The following is a 17,436-nucleotide window of genomic DNA, read 5'->3' as shown; positions in this document are numbered from 1 at the left end:
CAATATTTATACCCCAAAAATCATTTGTTCTCTGAGGGGAGAGGGGCCTTTGCCCAGTCCAAACCAGTTCTGAAGCACTCTGTTTACCAGTCTTCTCCTTTCCTTTCACAGTGCAGGGCAGGCACATCAGATGCCCCACAGGAGGTGGAACCAGCATTGCGGAAGGCAAGTACAGTCCTGGAGCACGTTGTTTACCGGACTCCTTCTCTTCTTTCAGTGTGCAGGGCAGAGACATCAGCTGTTCCCCAGGAGGTGGAGCCAGCATTGTGGAAGGCAGATACAGCCCTATTCAAGGTTCAGGTGCAACTCCTCCCTTCCGTCTAGATGCAGATCTCTCTATTCATCACTGGGCTGGCTCATCCTGTCTCTTGGAATCCCCCAGCCCAGTCACTCACAAAACAAGACAAAGGAATACACAACCTAGCAAGGGCAGGCTTAAAAGGTTAGACAAGCAAATACCTACTTTCTAAAAGTGGTATTTGCAAAACACAGAATGTTAAAACCAACTTTACTAAAAGATGTATTTTATCATTCTGAGTTCCGGCATACTAAACTCGAAGTTCTACCATGTTCTCTGAGACAGTTAGGATTATAAACATGTAATAATCTAACAGCCCATTCTGGCCTATGGGTAACAGGTAGCCTTGCAATAGTGGCTGTAATTCACTATTAGGACATTCCACACATATATGGCTTGTCCTACCTTATACCCACAATGCACCCTGACCTTGGGCCTACCATAGGGGTGACTGATATGAAGAAAAGGGAAGGTTTAGGGACTGGCAAGTGGGTGCACTTGCCCAGTCAGCATGACAGTACCAGACTGCACGCAGGCTCTGCAATGGCAGACCTTAGACACATTTTACAAGGCTGCTTCTGTGGGTGGCACAACCAGTGCTGCAGGCCCACCAGCAGCATTTGGATTTGCATGCCCTGGGCACACTCAGTGTACTAGACTAGAGTCTGACAAGTAAACCAAATAGCCAAACATGGAACCACTGATTAATACATCAGTTTACAATAGGGAGCACTTGAACTGTGGCACTGGATAGCAGTGGCACAGTGCCCAAAGAATTTAACACCAGCAAAAATACATGTGGCAACAGCAAAAATGGAAGAGAGACTCACACCAATGGTGCCAGGTTTAATATTACCCATCTCTAATTCGATATATCTCATGCCCAATGTGTTCTCTGCTTATTTCGAGGATGCAGCATTCCTCTACATAATTCCAAGGCTGCGATTCTGGCAAAGCACTCAGGTGATACTGTGCATTATTTTTTGTTTATTTTAGTGAGTTTACAGTACATAGGCTATTCCAGCCTCTCTGTTAGGTGCCTGGAATTAACCTGTAATGCAAGAGTACAGCTCCGAAGGACGCCTGATGATTTACTTTGCCAGCATGCTTAGTTGCTGTTGCACTCGAGCTGTTCAGTGGTTGTCCTGGTATCTGCTCGGACTTTGCTTACTTTCAAAGATGCCGTGACGCGCTGTATTCCATTTTCAGCACTATACCAGCCTCTGTGAGCAAACGTTTGCAAATCCTGTTTGGTTCTGTCTGTTACTCACAGGCACACCTGCACAGTTTGTAGTGCATAGTAAGACACTGCTGGTTTGAATACAATTAATCGTAGATTTACTGAGGCCAGAGCTGTCATTAATGTCACCACAAACACATCACAAAAGACTTGTTAACATCGTAATATAATGTATAATGTAAAAGTAAAATAGATAAAGTTTGAAAATGTAAGAGAATATTTGCAAGGTTTGCTAGCAGCCAGCCAAAGCTCATTACGTGCATTCCTTTCAGATTTTTCACAACAGGTGGAGAGGGAGACTAAGTGATTCGAAGTATGTTGCATAAATGGCTAAATAAATTCATACCATAAAGTATACTAGTGGTGTGCCTTTTTCAAAAGAACACGTTTTCAGTGAAAGGCATGGCCAGTAGAATCGCAACTCGCACGGTATTTAGTGTTGCAGCCGAAACCAAAATGCATGCCAGGGCCTAACACTAAATTATGAGAAACCAAAGGGCATTTTTATCATTTTAAATACACGCATCTTGGATGTGGGATGGCTACGCCCAGAGGCCTGACAGCACTTTAAGAGACAACGTCAGTAACCCATGCAGCATTCCTCCAGAGACAGATTGCACCTTGCACGATGATTTATGAACCTGACACAAACAGCACTTGGCAAAATGTGATGAGTTGATGCGTGAGGCCCTTGTCCTGGGGCAAGAAGCAGGCTCGGCGTTTGCCTCAAAGGTTGCAGGTGTCGGTACAACAAGCCAATTCACTCTTCAAGGGCACTTTGTAGGAGAAAAGGTGAGAGAAAGAAATGATAAACATGCTGCAATAAAAGAAACCTCAATTACCCTTGGTGAAAGGTCACACAGACCAATTTCAACACCTGCGAGAAAAAACAGAAACATGCTGACATTTTTAGAGCAGGCCAGACACCCATGAATTAAGAGGAACTGTCATGATCAGGGCACGGTCATTTATTCTTAAAGCCACCTGGGATAGCATTTTTAGAGGGGACAGGAGCTGACAAAATTCGAAACCTGATAATTGCACGAGGTTCTTGCTTTCTTTAATAAATATTGACAAAGCATCAATTTAAGATTGATTGTGTTTAACTGAAGAGCAACCCAGGGCAAGAATAAAGACATAACACACACTTCTGAACAGCCAAAGTGTCTGAGACACGTCAACAACAGCGTGTTCAGCTTGCATCCAGAGTTTCTCAGTGCGCCGCTCCTTGCAAAGTTACATTCTAGGCCAGCTGCAGAAGGATGGGGGGGGGGGGGGGGGCACACGACATTCAACCAATCAATCAGGTGTTTGTAGAGCGCACTTTACTCACCCATGAGGGTCTCAAGGAGTTGGGGGTGGGCAGCTCGGGTGGAGACATCCGAAGAGCCAGGTGGCAACAGACACACACGCACTAACGCAACACACAGGCGTGACAGGTATTACCACACACTTTTAAAAGTGCACAATCTTTTTATAGAAGTCACCTCACGACAAATGTTTATGGTGTGGAAAAAAAAGGTATCCAACAGAGCATCCATGCTGTCGGCAGAATTTCTTAGGATTAGCGTTATGCTTGTGACAACATCATTTAACCTTTCTCTGTACAATTCACAAATTAACCTTATATAGATTATGTACATTTTGAGATCTTTCTGTGACTGTTTTTGCGAATCAATAAACATAGTGTGCAATGGACTGACACAAGAGCTGAGGTTCCAGTCATTTAAGCACGTCTATACAGTTGCAGTGACGTGTACAAACCCACTGAACCAATATAAACCCTGTGATCCCAGGCCCATGTGACCATCTTCAACCACTCACTTTCCTCCTCCTTTTATGCCCACCCAATGAACTAAGTGTGCCCTGATCCACCTACTAATATGGGTCCACCCACATCATGACACAAGAACATCAATCTCCTCTGTGCCCATTATGTATTTTTACATCTTCAAACGTGAGTATGGATCTGACCTTATTCCATTAGATCAATGACATCATGCAGTCAGCAATAAGTTACATCACTCCCCACCAGAGGCACAACTAAAGCCAAATTTCGGGGGCGGGGGGGGGGGCTACTTAAAATTTCGAGGGGGGATGATTATTCCAGTAATATACAGAGTGAAGATGCAGAGGCTCTTAGAAGGGGTGAAAACACAACAAAGCCTTGTTAGCAAGTAAATGGTCTTTTAAAGACATGTGAAGTACTTGGGTGCAGCTCTGTGTGTGTCCGGGAAGCTGTCTCAGCCGGGCTAACACACACAACGGTGGGGGGGGCTGAAGCCCTTTGAGCCCAATGGGCGTTGGGCGCCTGCTCCCCACATGCTCATCCTCCTCAACCCCTGCTCCCAGGCCAAGGGACATAAGTACTATCCGCCACCTCAACACTTACGTCTTAAAACCTCCTACAGTGGTGGAAAACTAAGGCTTATGAATTCCTAGAGGAGTTATGTTATGTTATGTTAAAATGTATTTCTTAAGCGCTCGTACCCCCGAAGGCTTCATGGCGCTATCGCAGAGAACAAAACAACATTGCAAAACTCAGCAAACATAACAATTTTAAATCTCAACAGTAAGCCTGATTAAAAAGCCAAGTTTTTAAAGAGTGTCTGAAAGTGAGGAGAACTGGACTCATTTTTAAAGAAAGCGGTAGCGAGTTCCAAAAAGTGGCTGCCAGATGGTCAAAACAGCAGCCGCCAAGGCGCTTTTTCTTAAAAGGTGGAACAACCAATAAAGCTTTATAGGCAGATCGAAGGTTTAGTGAGGGGTTGTATCTAGAAACAAGGTTTTTTATGAATTTCGGACCTGTGTACTGTAAAGTTTTAAAAATAATACATCCCGTTTTAAACGCAATTCGCTGTACAACAGGCAGCCAATGGAGTTGTTTCAAGCCAGGTCTAATAGACTGCCATTTTGCCTGTTTAAGGATAAGCCTAGCAGCTTGGTTTTGAACAAGTTGGAGTCTTTTTTGGCCCGCTGGAATTCCCAAGTAAAGACTGTTTGAGAAATCCAGTCGGGACAAGACAAGGGCGCTGACAACCTGGATGAGTGCGGCTTGCATGAGAAATTGGGCTATTTCTTTTATTTTCTTAAGTTGAAAGAAGCTGGCAGAGACTAGTGTGCCAACTTGTCTTTCCAGGGAAAGATCCGCACTAAGTTTTACTCCCAGACTCTTAACAGAGGAGGATCTCGCAGGTGGAGCCCCCATGCTAGATGGCCAAAAGCATGGGCTCCAACTTAGTTCGCTTTTCCCAGGCAAGATAAGTTCAGTCTTGCCTGGGTTAAGCTTTAGATGATTAAGACTCATCCACCTCTGTATGTGCATCATGGTGTTCTGGAATTCCACCACAGAGCCTGGAGAGTTAAGGGGGAAGACAAGTTGGAGATCGTCCGCGTAGTTATAAATGGTGACTTTAGCCTTCTTTAGGGAGTAAAGTAAAAGGCGGAGATAAAGGTTAAATAATAAAGGTGATAATGATGATCCTTGTGGCACCCCGCATGTAGTGGGAGTTAGAGGAGCTGTGAAAGCACCAAGTCTTACTGACTGCGTGCGTTCTGTGTTAACATCAACAGTCACATCTTCACAACCTTGATGCTGTCAAATTATATTTTCAATTTTTAATACCCTCTCTGCAACCTTACCCAAAAGAACCAGGCCCTACTATATCCTCCATTATCTTCCCATAGGACAAAAACACTTTTCTTCCTTGCAGCCTCTAACTTTGTCTCCTGTGTGTTCTAGAAAATTTACTCAATCAGAGCCAGCCGTGGCCCGGGCAGGTAAGAGTGGTGGGGCCGGGTTCAGGGGGGAAGGATTCGACAGACAATCACAAGGGACAATTAAATAAATAATACATTTTCCTTCGTGGTTGCCTGTCGAAATTCCCTCCATCCGGCCCACTGCTCTTACCTGCAGGGGCCGTGGCTGATCAGAGCCACTGCTCACTACTTCTTTGATACACTACCATCTTCCTCATTTATTACTGCAGACTGTTCATCTTGAATTCCTCTTCCCGCTGCCACTGTAGAACTAACTCCAGTCAGAAAACCCATCCTGAGGCCAATTCAAATACTTAAACCCTTATCTCTTATCACTAGAGTTCTGTCCTGCTTACCTATCTAATTTTTCCATCATTCCATTCAATTGAATTACCATCCACAATGATTCACATCTACATTTTTCCCACCATTCCAAATAAAAAAAGCATTTAAGCCCTCCTCCTGTTCCACCTTCCAACTCCCCTTTTCCAACATACTTGAGCACCTAGAAGCCATTTCACAAATCTAATCTACACCAGGAGATTTACTATAAGTAAATTTACTCTTACATTTTTGAGTACCTTTACTACTTTAGACTATTCCCCCATTACGATGTAAAGTTACTGAAAAGTGTAGACTTACATTCCTCCATGTAAATGAAATGGGGGTGAAATAGAAGCTGAAATCAGTAAAAGCGTCAAATTCGACCGTAAAGTTGTTACAAGGTAGAGATCTCCTCAATAGGTAACTATATATAACAAACAAGCATTTACAATGCAATGGTTTTGCCTTTGACAAAGTTAGAGCTATTGGCATTGTCAATGACAAATTTTGTATTTATGTGTTGGTTTTGAAAACAGATAAATTAATGGCATTGTCATTTACAATGCCAATAGCGTAATCTCACGCAAATGGACGATGGTTACAAAAATTTTTGAAAAGTGCTCTATAGAATCAGGAGGAGTCTGGGAGGGATAATGAATAGAGATAGAGCCAAGAAGGAAAAACAAATTAGGGTGAGAGAGTGGTGCATTGGAGAGAGTTAACAGTGTGTTGAAGGGAGAGTGAGTGACGGGATGAGAGTATGAGCAGAAGAAAGAGGCAGTGAGAGAAGGAGAGTGGTGAAAGGGAAGAGTGAGTGACGGGATGAGAGTATGAGCAGAAGAGAGAGAGGCAGTGAGAGAAGGAGAGTGCGGTGAAAGGGAAGAGCGAGTGACGGGATGAGAGTATGAGCAGAAGAGAGAGAGGCAGTGAGAGAAGGAGAGTGCGGTGAAAGGGAAGAGCGAGTGACGGGATGAGAGTATGAGCAGAAGAGAGAGGCAGTGAGAGAAGGAGAGTGCGGTGAAAGGGAAGAGCGAGTGACGGGATGAGAGTATGAGCAGAAGAGAGAGAGGCAGTGAGAGAAGGAGAGTGCGGTGAAAGGGAAGAGCGAGTGACGGGATGAGAGTATGAGCAGAAGAGAGAGGCAGTGAGAGAAGGAGAGTGCGGTGAAAGGGAAGAGCGAGTGACGGGATGAGAGTATGAGCAGAAGAGAGAGAGGCAGTGAGAGAAGGAGAGTGCGGTGAAAGGGAAGAGCGAGTGATGGAGCCACAGGGAGTGGGAGGAGCGAAGAGGAAGTTGTTCATGAAGGTGAGGACTGAGCAAGTGACGGGGTTGTCTGGACAGGAAAGGCTGGCACAGGGCGGACAGACGCATGGAGACACAGGTACTAGGGGGCAGAGGTGGGAGACAGGAGCATGTGACACTGGTCCCGGGTGCAGGGTTTGGGACTAGCGTGTAGAGAGGATGGACAGCGTGTTATTGCACGAACAACAACAGTCGGCAAAAATCTAAGTAAAGGTCTGCTTTTAACGTGAAAAGGCGCAACAGTGAAGGGATCTGGCCAGAACGCATGGCATGTCCAGCATTACGTGGGGGAGGGTCAGCCGCCAACAATGTCTTAACTTCAAGCCGGGAAAATTCGAAAGGGGAGGGGCGTCCAATTTAGCTAAGCTTTTGGGCAACCCTGTCCACACCATGGCACATATGCCTCGGTCTTTTCATGGAGGTAACTCGCGCTGAAAGAAAAAAACATCAAATACAATATTTTTATATTCACCTCCCAAAAAAACGTTGTAAGAACTAATTGCCTGGCGCTGCCGCTCACAGCGATCATGCTATGCACACTTTAAAAGGTCGAGACAAGCAATGGCGGGAGCGTGGCTAGAAGTGGAACTTAATGGCCAGTTCGATCCGGCCCTTCATGGTACACCGAAGGTCAGGGAATAGCGCATTCCGGAGCTAGTTAGATGTTGCGCGCGAAGTATAGTACAACTCCCTGCCACCAAACTACATACACACCACAACGTGCCTTCCTTCCTGCAGGCGCCAAGCTCAAATCAGTATAACAAATCAGTGACGTGACGCTTGTTTTTGTGGATGGGTGTCTTTTTACCTTTTGCAGTGTTGTGCCTCGGATGATGCTTTGTTTTCTCTTGTAGCCGCACACTTGTCACTTTAGCACTGAGCGCGGGAGGGGGGCGGGAACGGGGCCGGAGACAAGGAGAGCGTGAGAGGCAGCGGGAGGGGTGCGGGACCGGGGCCGGAGACAGGGAGAGCGGGAGAGGGGGTGGGAACGGGCAAAAAAAAAAAAGCAAGCACTCACCTGGACTTCTTCCGGGTGGCAACTGCACATGCACTTCCGAGCGGGAGGGGGTGCGGGAAGCGGGAGGGGGGCGGGAATGGACCCGAGCCGAGCTCCAGAAACTAATCGACATGAGACGCGGGAGGTGGGCGGGGGGGGGCTCACGGACAGCGGGAGGGGGGAGGGAACGGCAGCACTCACCTCGACTTCCTCCAGCGGCGGTCGGCCGCGTAATGGGAAAAACAAACAAATTTTTTTTTAAAACGAAACTCCGCCCACCGCCGCGATGACGACATCGCAGAGGCGGAGAGGGAAAAAATGTCGGGAACGCCCCCGAATCTGGTCCGGCCTTGACGGACAGATCCGGCTCCCAATGGCTAGCCTCCATTTATGGAGCTAGCCAATGGGAGGAGGGGGCGAGGAGGGGGCGGATACCCGACCCCACAGAGCAAAACATAAGATTTTGCTAGCGCATGCGTACTTCGTACGCATTGCCAAGCAAAACCTAAAAAGGACCCCCTCCTGTGGCACGGCAAACACTATAATTAGAAAAAACGTCCCACAACAACCTATCTGTTCAGTTCAGCAACTCAATAATCACTCATTCACATATGTATGAGGCTGAGACAGCAAAATATGGTCCCCTTTAGCATGTTCTTTATTTATTATTTCTTTATTTTCATAAGTATAGTTCTACATTACATGGAAAATTCGATAAACATCTTATATGTCTTGCCAAACAGTAAAAAACACATTATTCCAATGTCATTTCAGCTGGATCACACCTATGAGAAGTGTTCTAATTCATTACATAAAAACTCATACCTAATACACATTTCCAAAACCTTACAACCAACCAATCATTTTTAATCCTTTATTCGTACCCAAACATAATTTTGACAGTCATAAATTGCATCACAACAATAAAAATAACAATAGAGACAGGTATTCAGAGCAGCATATTGGCTGTGTTATAGTCTGTACACCATATCATGCAGACATGAGTCTTCCACGATTTCTCAATTGATTTGCAATTGTCATGTCCTATCAAGGATCTCTTATTAACATATCAAATGCACTTCTTGTATTTTAATACAGTTTCATCAATGTCCTGATTTTTACACACCTAATAGACTGCGTGGCTTTTGCATACATTAAAATCTATGCGCATTTCGGCAAACAAATGCCACCTTCTTCAGCAGAGCCACGTAAAGAGACCCTTCATCACTTTTCAACCTAAAAACAACAAATCTTAATGCGCCGCACATATACTAACAACATATATACAAAACATTTTAACAAGGCCAGGTGCTTGTGTGTTGCCACTTGCTCCACCAATGATCCCACTTACCTAATTATAGTGAAATCTACCTTATAGCCCACTCAGATGTTGAATGGTGTTTCTATTGTACTCCTGATCTTCTTATTGCATGCTACTTCCTATAGACCTTTAGCAAGACATATGGAAAGATTCCATGCTCAAAAAGCTTATAGACAAACAATGTAACCATACCAAAATGGGGAGGGGGTTCTGCTAAGCCTAGAGACCCCTCTAAGGTGCAGGCTGGTGGGTCCAAAAGTTTATGGATGGATACAGTCCAACCTTAAAGCAAAAACGAAACCAATGGCAAATGGGCGACCCCCATTCCATATGACAATCATGAATCGAATAATGTGCTGCACACGTGATACGTGAAATGTATCTGAGAAATTCCTAGGTACAGGTCTTCAAGGTAAAACTGTTGTGGAATCAGACATCTTGCCAATTAGTCCTTTTAGTGGCCCAGCACAATGCTGTGAATGGGGAAAACCTGGTAATGAGGCCCTTAATCAGTTGACAGCACACAAATAAAGTTAAGTGATGAAACTGTCTCATCCTATGCTTTTTGTGTGCTTAGAATGATAAACAGATAGACAGATGGATAATCTCATGTCTTGGCCTAACTATGGCAGGACCTGCGTGAACTTAGGGCTACCACCAGCCCACTGCTTAAAACCCGCTTCTACCACGCTATCTTTATACTGCCAAATAGGGTTGGTAAGAGCTTGGAGGTACTCGCTGTACTTCTGCATAGCATAGAACAGGGTATAAGCAGAAAAGTTGGAACAGTACAAAATGTGCAAGCTCCCATGTGATAAATCAAAGGTATCTTCAAATACTGTGGTGTGTATGTGTCCGACAACTTGGACTTGTATGTCCATCCGTAATAGTTGAAATAAGTTTCTCTATCCAATCTCACCAGGTCTGGTGCTGAGTATGTTGAGGGCAGAACAGGGTGAAAATAATGACTGACAGGGGCAGGTAAATCCTGCAACGCTGCTCTCCAGGTGTCAAAGAGGCTCTTACGGGTACTCACCACATGTTGAGTCCTCTGCCTGTGGAGAACCCCGTTGGTACTGATTGCTCCTTGCCTTGATATCCGATGCCATTAAGGAAAACACTGACTCCCTCGCATGTTTATAAAGCTCAAGACAGTGAGTCTCTAAACTCAGCCTCTAGTAGGTAAATTACATGACGCCCATGTTGGAACAGGCAATATAACTCCAATGCGGTTCATACATGACAAGGAGATTACCCCAAACAAGTACTTTCCAAATATGATCATGCCAAAGACCGTTCATAAAAGGGGGGAGACCAACACAGTAAGATTTCTCAGATGTGGTAAGTGAGTGGGTCTTATACCGCCTTCGAAACAGTATGAGATGAAAATGCTCACATTCTTCCCTTATTTTTGAGGTCATGTTCCCCTTCAAGTACTATATTCCTTATCTCAAACGATCATAATTTTAATGTATTAAAAACAATGGGTATCATGAAGATGGTCTCTCTATGTCTGTGTGGTGGCCATCAGAAACAATATGTGCATACGAAGGATAATCAACTTAATATGGATCCTTAGGTATATTTAATCACATTTTACTAGGATATATAACTGTTGAGACGCCGATTATATGTATCCAATGTAAAAATCCAAAATACTTCACTTAATTTATGTAGGTGTTGTATATCAGTGCCTTCCTTAGCAGTAACTGTTTCCACAATGAACCACCTGATTTCCACATGAGTATGGCTTTTACTTAGGAAATGTCTTACTATCAGGGAATTAAGTTTTTCCGTTCGGACAGCTGATCTGGGCTCTTTAAGTCGTATAGCTTGCTTTGACTTGTCTCTCCAATATAACCTTCCCCACAAGATAATACCAGTAAATAGATATTTTAGTCTACAGTTCATATGGGTCTCCAGTCATATTTTTTATCCATTGTGCATATATTCTTCTTTTACAATGGCATTGGGACATGACAAACATTGTCCGCACTTGCAATTACCTCTGATTGGTTGAATGCCAGCCATTGTTGTTTGTGTATAACTGGTCTCCCTCGTAAACCGAGATCTCACTATATTGTCTTTGAGATTCGTATTCCTGCAATGGGCAAACATCAGTCTTTCATGTCTCATTGTATTTTCTGTGTCACTGTTTAGAATATGCCAGTTAATGTTTATAACCTGGTGCAACTTTTCATTTAGTACTGAGTGTCTTGTCACACATACCAGTTTCTGATTACTTTGTATCTGTTGGTTACGTAATAGGTAATCTCTGACATAAAATCTGGCCCTCTTATAGGCTTCTCTAACTAGTCTGTGTGGACAACCTCTTTTGACAAAATTCTCTTTCATCAGGCCATTGTCTTCTGAGCCAGAGTTGTTCATCAAGAATGTGTGTTGGCCTCTGGAGATGAAATGAGCTGCCAAATTTTTTTTCCATCAGTGTTGGTTTCGGCAGAAAAAAATATATTTTTACAAAGTTATTTGTTTCGTTAACTTTATCAACCATCTGATGTCACCATTAAATCAGATTCTGGAGAAATAACATTGAATTATTTTGATAGCATTTTCCCAGTTGGAGATGTAGAATTTATATTTTAATCACACCAAGGCGTTAATGGAAAATTCTAGCACAGCCTACACTGTGAAACTAAGTTTTGGGGTGATAGAGCGCATACAGCCCTCTACAGGTAGGGGTGCATCATACTGACGATTTAAATGTATCTGCATATGTTTTAGCATCACCATGTATTATGTTTAAATGCATTTACCCTACATGTTACCCACGAAATGTAATATGTCAGTTACATGAACTTTGCGTATTCAGGAAGACACCATTATTTTGTATCTACAGGTGTAGGGCGACATTATATTCATATTCAAATAATCATGTGCTAAATTGCCTGCAGTCTAGGCCCCGAGTTGCAAGGTGTTTACAGTTTCACTTCTTCTGCTACTGAAGAATTAATTAAATGTATCTTTCTTTGTGCTAGAACAGTGTGTTTTCATCCCATTGAAGGTAGGAGGAATTTATCCTCATTATTCTAGTTTTATGAAGATAACTGAAATGCCTTTGAACAGTATGAGAAATGAGAAGGGAGGATATCGTCTGTGCCTGGCCTATCTACCCTCCAAGGTCAAAAGAAACCCAAGAGGGTGCTGAATTTATCCTTTTTCTATTATGCGCTGGGACAGAAACGTCAGATTTCTAGATTTTCGGAGCAGGAGCATCTTAGAACAAGCTTCATAGCCTTAATCTAATTGACCCATTTGAAGTCAGTACTTCTAAGGAAGTCTACACGTGCTGACACCCTTGAGAACTAAATTAGGGGAATTAGATAGAAACCTCATTTATGAGAGTAGTGTAGGGAAAGATATTTCATGCTTCCTTTCCTGATGAAAAAGGATTTGGATTCTGCCTCTAATTTGGGCTGTGTATTATTCTTGGAGTTTATAGTTTTGTGTCTCTTTTGCTGAATCAATTATTTGCTTTGATTTGGCTCTGTATTAATTTTCCTGTACCTATATTCATTGATTTTGCGATGTATTTATATCCAATAATTTTTGGCCTTATAATAAAAATCCATAACTCGAATTTGGAGTCTGTGGTCCTTACAGCATGACTACTTTGTAAGCAAAAATGTTAACGTGTTGTTCTTCCCCTCGACAACTGTTAGCAGACAAATAAAAGACCATCCTAGCTGAACTTGGATAGTAGGGCAAGGCCCAAGTTTGGCACTATCAAATAGTTGCAGAGGATGGTTTGCCTCTAAAGTGAGGGGAAATTGAGGGTTTTAGAGTAGAAGCGCAGAGAATTCTGTCTCTGGACTCGGTGGCGTAGAAGACGGCGGAGGAACGGCGATCGATGAAGTTCGGCAGATGCTGCCGATGCGTCTGAAGCAGTGGTAGAGTGAGTATGAAATAGTGTGGTGTGTTAGATTGCGGGGATGTTTTGTTTGTGTGTTGTCTTGCGAAGTGAGCGGTTTACTGGTCGGGACACGTGCAGATCAGGAAGTTTTGGTGAGCTGACTTAAGTAAAGTTCAAGATCCTGGGATAGTTGTATCTGTAATTGTCAGGTTAAAATGTGGGTTTTGTGAAGCGCTATCGGCGGTCCACTTGTTGTAGGGAACTTTGTGTGAATGAAAAGTAGCATCGCAGTGGAAAGCCTCAGGTACCGGGGGTAGACTACAGCGATTGAGTGACCAACGCAGGTCGGGGGTCACAGCAGATGTTCTTGTGAGAGTGTTCTATCGATCTTTTAGCGGACGGACAATTACTTGTTTATGTAACTGTTAGTTGTTGTGGCTGTAATAGGAAGCAGTTACTTGGTTAATACCTTTGGTTATACAGTTATTTGTGTATGAATGTGTGAGCGAGAGTATACGAAGAAAGATTGTAAAGGAGGGTGAGCTGCTGCATGGAGAGAGTTGTGACGTCAGGAAGAGCCGCGCTGGGATAGGTTGGTTGGTGTAAGGCTGCGCTGGGATTGGTCGAAGGTCGTCCATAGTGGTAACATCATATTGTGGGTTGCAATAAGCCGCTCATACCATGAGATTTTTTAAGGTATTGCGCAATATGTGTAGAGGAGATACAGGAGTGGTAACTTGGGTGGGAGAAGAAGCTCCACCAGAGGATACCCCAGCACATTATATGGCAACTAATGTAGAGCTCCATACTACAGAGTGGTTACAAAATTAGCATAAATTGACAGAGAAGGAAGGGGAATTGGCTTTCCCTCATTATGGGTAATTTAAGATGGAGGTGTTGTATCAGCTTAGAGGAGTGATAAATGCTCTGAAGCTTCCACCCAGACCAACGCAATTTGAAGCTTTAGATGCATGGATGAGAGCAGCAATGGCAAGAAAAAGAGAAGCGACGCAGGGAAGGATAAGGAGGGGAATGAAGGCATATCAGGACGCTAGGAGGGATGCACAGTTGAAGAGGTGGAGAGTATACAACATAGAGGGAGAACGCCTATATCCCTTTAGATTGTTAAAAGGAGAATCTGAAGGTCAGAGCAAACCGGAAGAGGACAGTGATACAGATGATAGCTTTCTAGAGAGATTGTTAGCAGATCGCCCTCCACCTATTGATTCTAGGTCAGAGCAAGAGAGAATGCAGCAGCTTGGGGAAGCATCAAAGATAGACCACACAGGTTCAGAAGACCCGACAGCAGGAGTACGAGGGAGAGTGGCAGTAGGAATAAAGGAGGCTCTGGAGGGCCTGGATTCTGGGATACCGAGCACAGTGGAAGTGTTTGTGCTAGACAGTTGCCAGACTCTCTAACAGTACCAATTACAGTAGGACCTGTAGTTTTGCATTATAATCCTAATGAGAGGGTAGATGAAAGACAAATTCAGCAATCCAGGGAAAGAGAGGAGACAATGACAGGGGGAAGGCTTACTATGAGTGGGACAAGTATGGTTCAGGGGCCAGTGGAAACTAGCATTCCATTACCAGCAACTGCTGATCCGTCAAGGGTGGACAGTGGGTCGGAAGGAAGATGTACAGGAGCTTTGGCAAATTCTAGATCAGACATCAGAATGTGGGTTTAACCAGTGAGGGAGTCAATGCTACCAAGAGAAGAGCGGGAGATGAGAAAGGAAGCCCTAGGAGTAACGTTTCCTCCCATAGGGTCGTGAGAGGGTAATCATTGGAAAAGTTGAAGTTGTGAAAGAGAAAGTCGTCTGATGGTGAGAATGGAGGAAGGTGCAATACCAAGAAGGACACAGAGTTGGGGCAGGGAAGATCTGGAAGTGAGCAGAGTCAGAAAATGATACAGATGGCAATAAAGGCACCAGTCTTGGATGTGGTCAGATTGAAAATCGAGATAAATGAAGTGATAGAAGGGAATCTGCCGATAGAAAGAATTGAAACATATGATCCCAGGGAATTGCTATTTCTAGCTAAGGATGTCACTAAGAAAGCAAAGTGGGCTCATGAGGCATTGATACAATTAGCAAGACAATATGAGGTGGATTCAACAAAAACAAAGTTGATGCAGGGAAGTTGTAGATTGAATTACTTTGATCAGGATTTGAAAGAAAAGTGAACCACAGGATTAAAGATGCAAATCAGAGATTTGATAATAGCAATGAGGCCATGGAGAGCATAGGATGAATGGGAAGAAAGATGGGCCAAAAAGAAACGTACCAAGAAAGTGATAGGAGATACTCCGCCACCAGGTGGAAGAGCAGGAGCAGCAGGAAATTTCCCTCTAAGAGAAGTGCAGAACAGAGGGTATGTACATGTGCCATGGGGCAGGGGTGATTTGGCAGCTTTCACTAATGATTTCCCTCGGCTGAGGGAAGAGCCTGCAGATTGGTATAAGCAAATTGATCTGTTTGTGAAGATTTCAAAAGTGTTGTGGATTGATTTGAATACATTGTTCGATATAGTGGTTCCTGGTGATTTGTGGACCGCATGTAAGGTTGCTGTTGATTGGCCTACTGCGGAACCAGCTAGAGATGCGTTTGACAAATGGTCCTTCAGCAGAGGTGATAAAGAAATATGAGCAAGTGATTACATAGTTGTAGTCTAAAGTTTCGCGGCTGACTGTTGATTGGCTTAAAATTGACCGTACTACTCTAGATCCTAAAGAATCTGTGCATGACTATTATGAAAGGATATAAGTAGCATTTAAACAACATAGCGGATTGGATACTGTCGAACCAAAGGATATGGGACAATTTGTGTCCAAGTTTGTATTAAGATTGAGAACTGACATTAGTTTGATGACACAGCACCACTTGATATGCTGGCAGAACAAGTATGTTGACAAAATTTTGCGATATGCAAAATACTTCAGTGAAAAGGTAGAAGCAGCACAAAAGAAGGCAAAGGAAAAGCTGATGTTGGTACAGTTGAGGAATGCGGAGCATCCAGATTGATGGCAGGGAGTAGGTCGAGGAACAGGAAGTGGTAGAGGAATGAACCAACAACAAATCGTGCCACAACCTGGACCGGGTAGAGGGAGAGGTGTTGTGGGTATGGGAGCCGAGTGGGTGGCAAATCAAAAACGGGTAAGAGCATGCCATTATTGTCACAAAATCAGGCATTGGAAACGCGAGTGTAGGTCAAATCCAGCAAATCAATTACAATATGAAGGAGAGGGACAGATGCCAGAAGGCGTGAATACTGTGACAAGACCTAGATGAATGTATGGCGGTAGTAGTGAATCCCAAATGCAAATACAGCAACCACCCAGAATACCCACGAATAATTAGACATATAGACAAATGCCCTATGTTGATATCAAAGGCAGACTGGAGCAGATACCAAATCCTCATGAGTACCCGAGGGGGGAGCAGGGAGAATGCACTTTGGGTGTTGCCATGGAAGTGGACCAAAGGGGACCATTCGTAGATGCAAAAGTGAACGGATATCCTGTTACTTTTCTGTTGGACACTGGAGCTGCAGGTTCCACCGTTTGGACGGAGCTGGTCCCAGACTTAACCTTGTCAGGAAAGTCAATCTAAGTAGTAGGGGTAACCAATTTGAAAATGACTAACCCTCTGACCTAGAGGTGTGGAGTTTCAGACATATGATGAAGCTGATTTTGCAAATATGAGTCTATGTGCAGAACTGTTTGTGGTTCTCACAATAGAAGATTTAACTCATGACTTGATTGATTCGGTGTTACCGAAGGTATGGGATTTTACAGTTGTAGACATTGGATTGATCAAAGGTGTCGAACCTGTGAAGATACAGGTTAAACCCAATGCTGAATTTCCCCGCCTTCCGCAGTATAAATTGACTCCAGAAACTATGCATGGAATACGACCTGTGATTGAGTCCATGATTGCACAGGGCATTTTGAAAGAGATAAAGGGAAGTCCCTGTAATTAGCCTATAATGGGACTACAGAAGCCTAGCGGCAAGTACAGAATAGTGCAGGATTTATGCAGGGTTAATGAAATTGTGATTCTGTTTTCTCCTGTGGTACCGAATCCAGCTGTTATACTATTTCAGATAACATGTGAAGCCGAATAGTTCGCAGTCATCGATTTGTGCTAAGCCTTTTTCTCCATACCATTGCACGAACATAGCAGGTATATTTTTGCGTTCAGGATAGATGATCGTGTGTTAACGTGGTGTCGTAGCCCTCAAGGGTACACAGAAAGCCCCTCTATCTTTAGCCAGTGTTTGAAAATTAATCTTGAAGGATTGGTAATACCCCAAAACTCAATTC

Source organism: Lissotriton helveticus, chromosome 2_1 (genome assembly GCF_964261635.1).
Source record: "Lissotriton helveticus chromosome 2_1, aLisHel1.1, whole genome shotgun sequence".
NCBI classification, from domain to species: Eukaryota; Metazoa; Chordata; class Amphibia; order Caudata; family Salamandridae; genus Lissotriton; species Lissotriton helveticus.
This window is presented reverse-complemented; position numbering follows the sequence as displayed.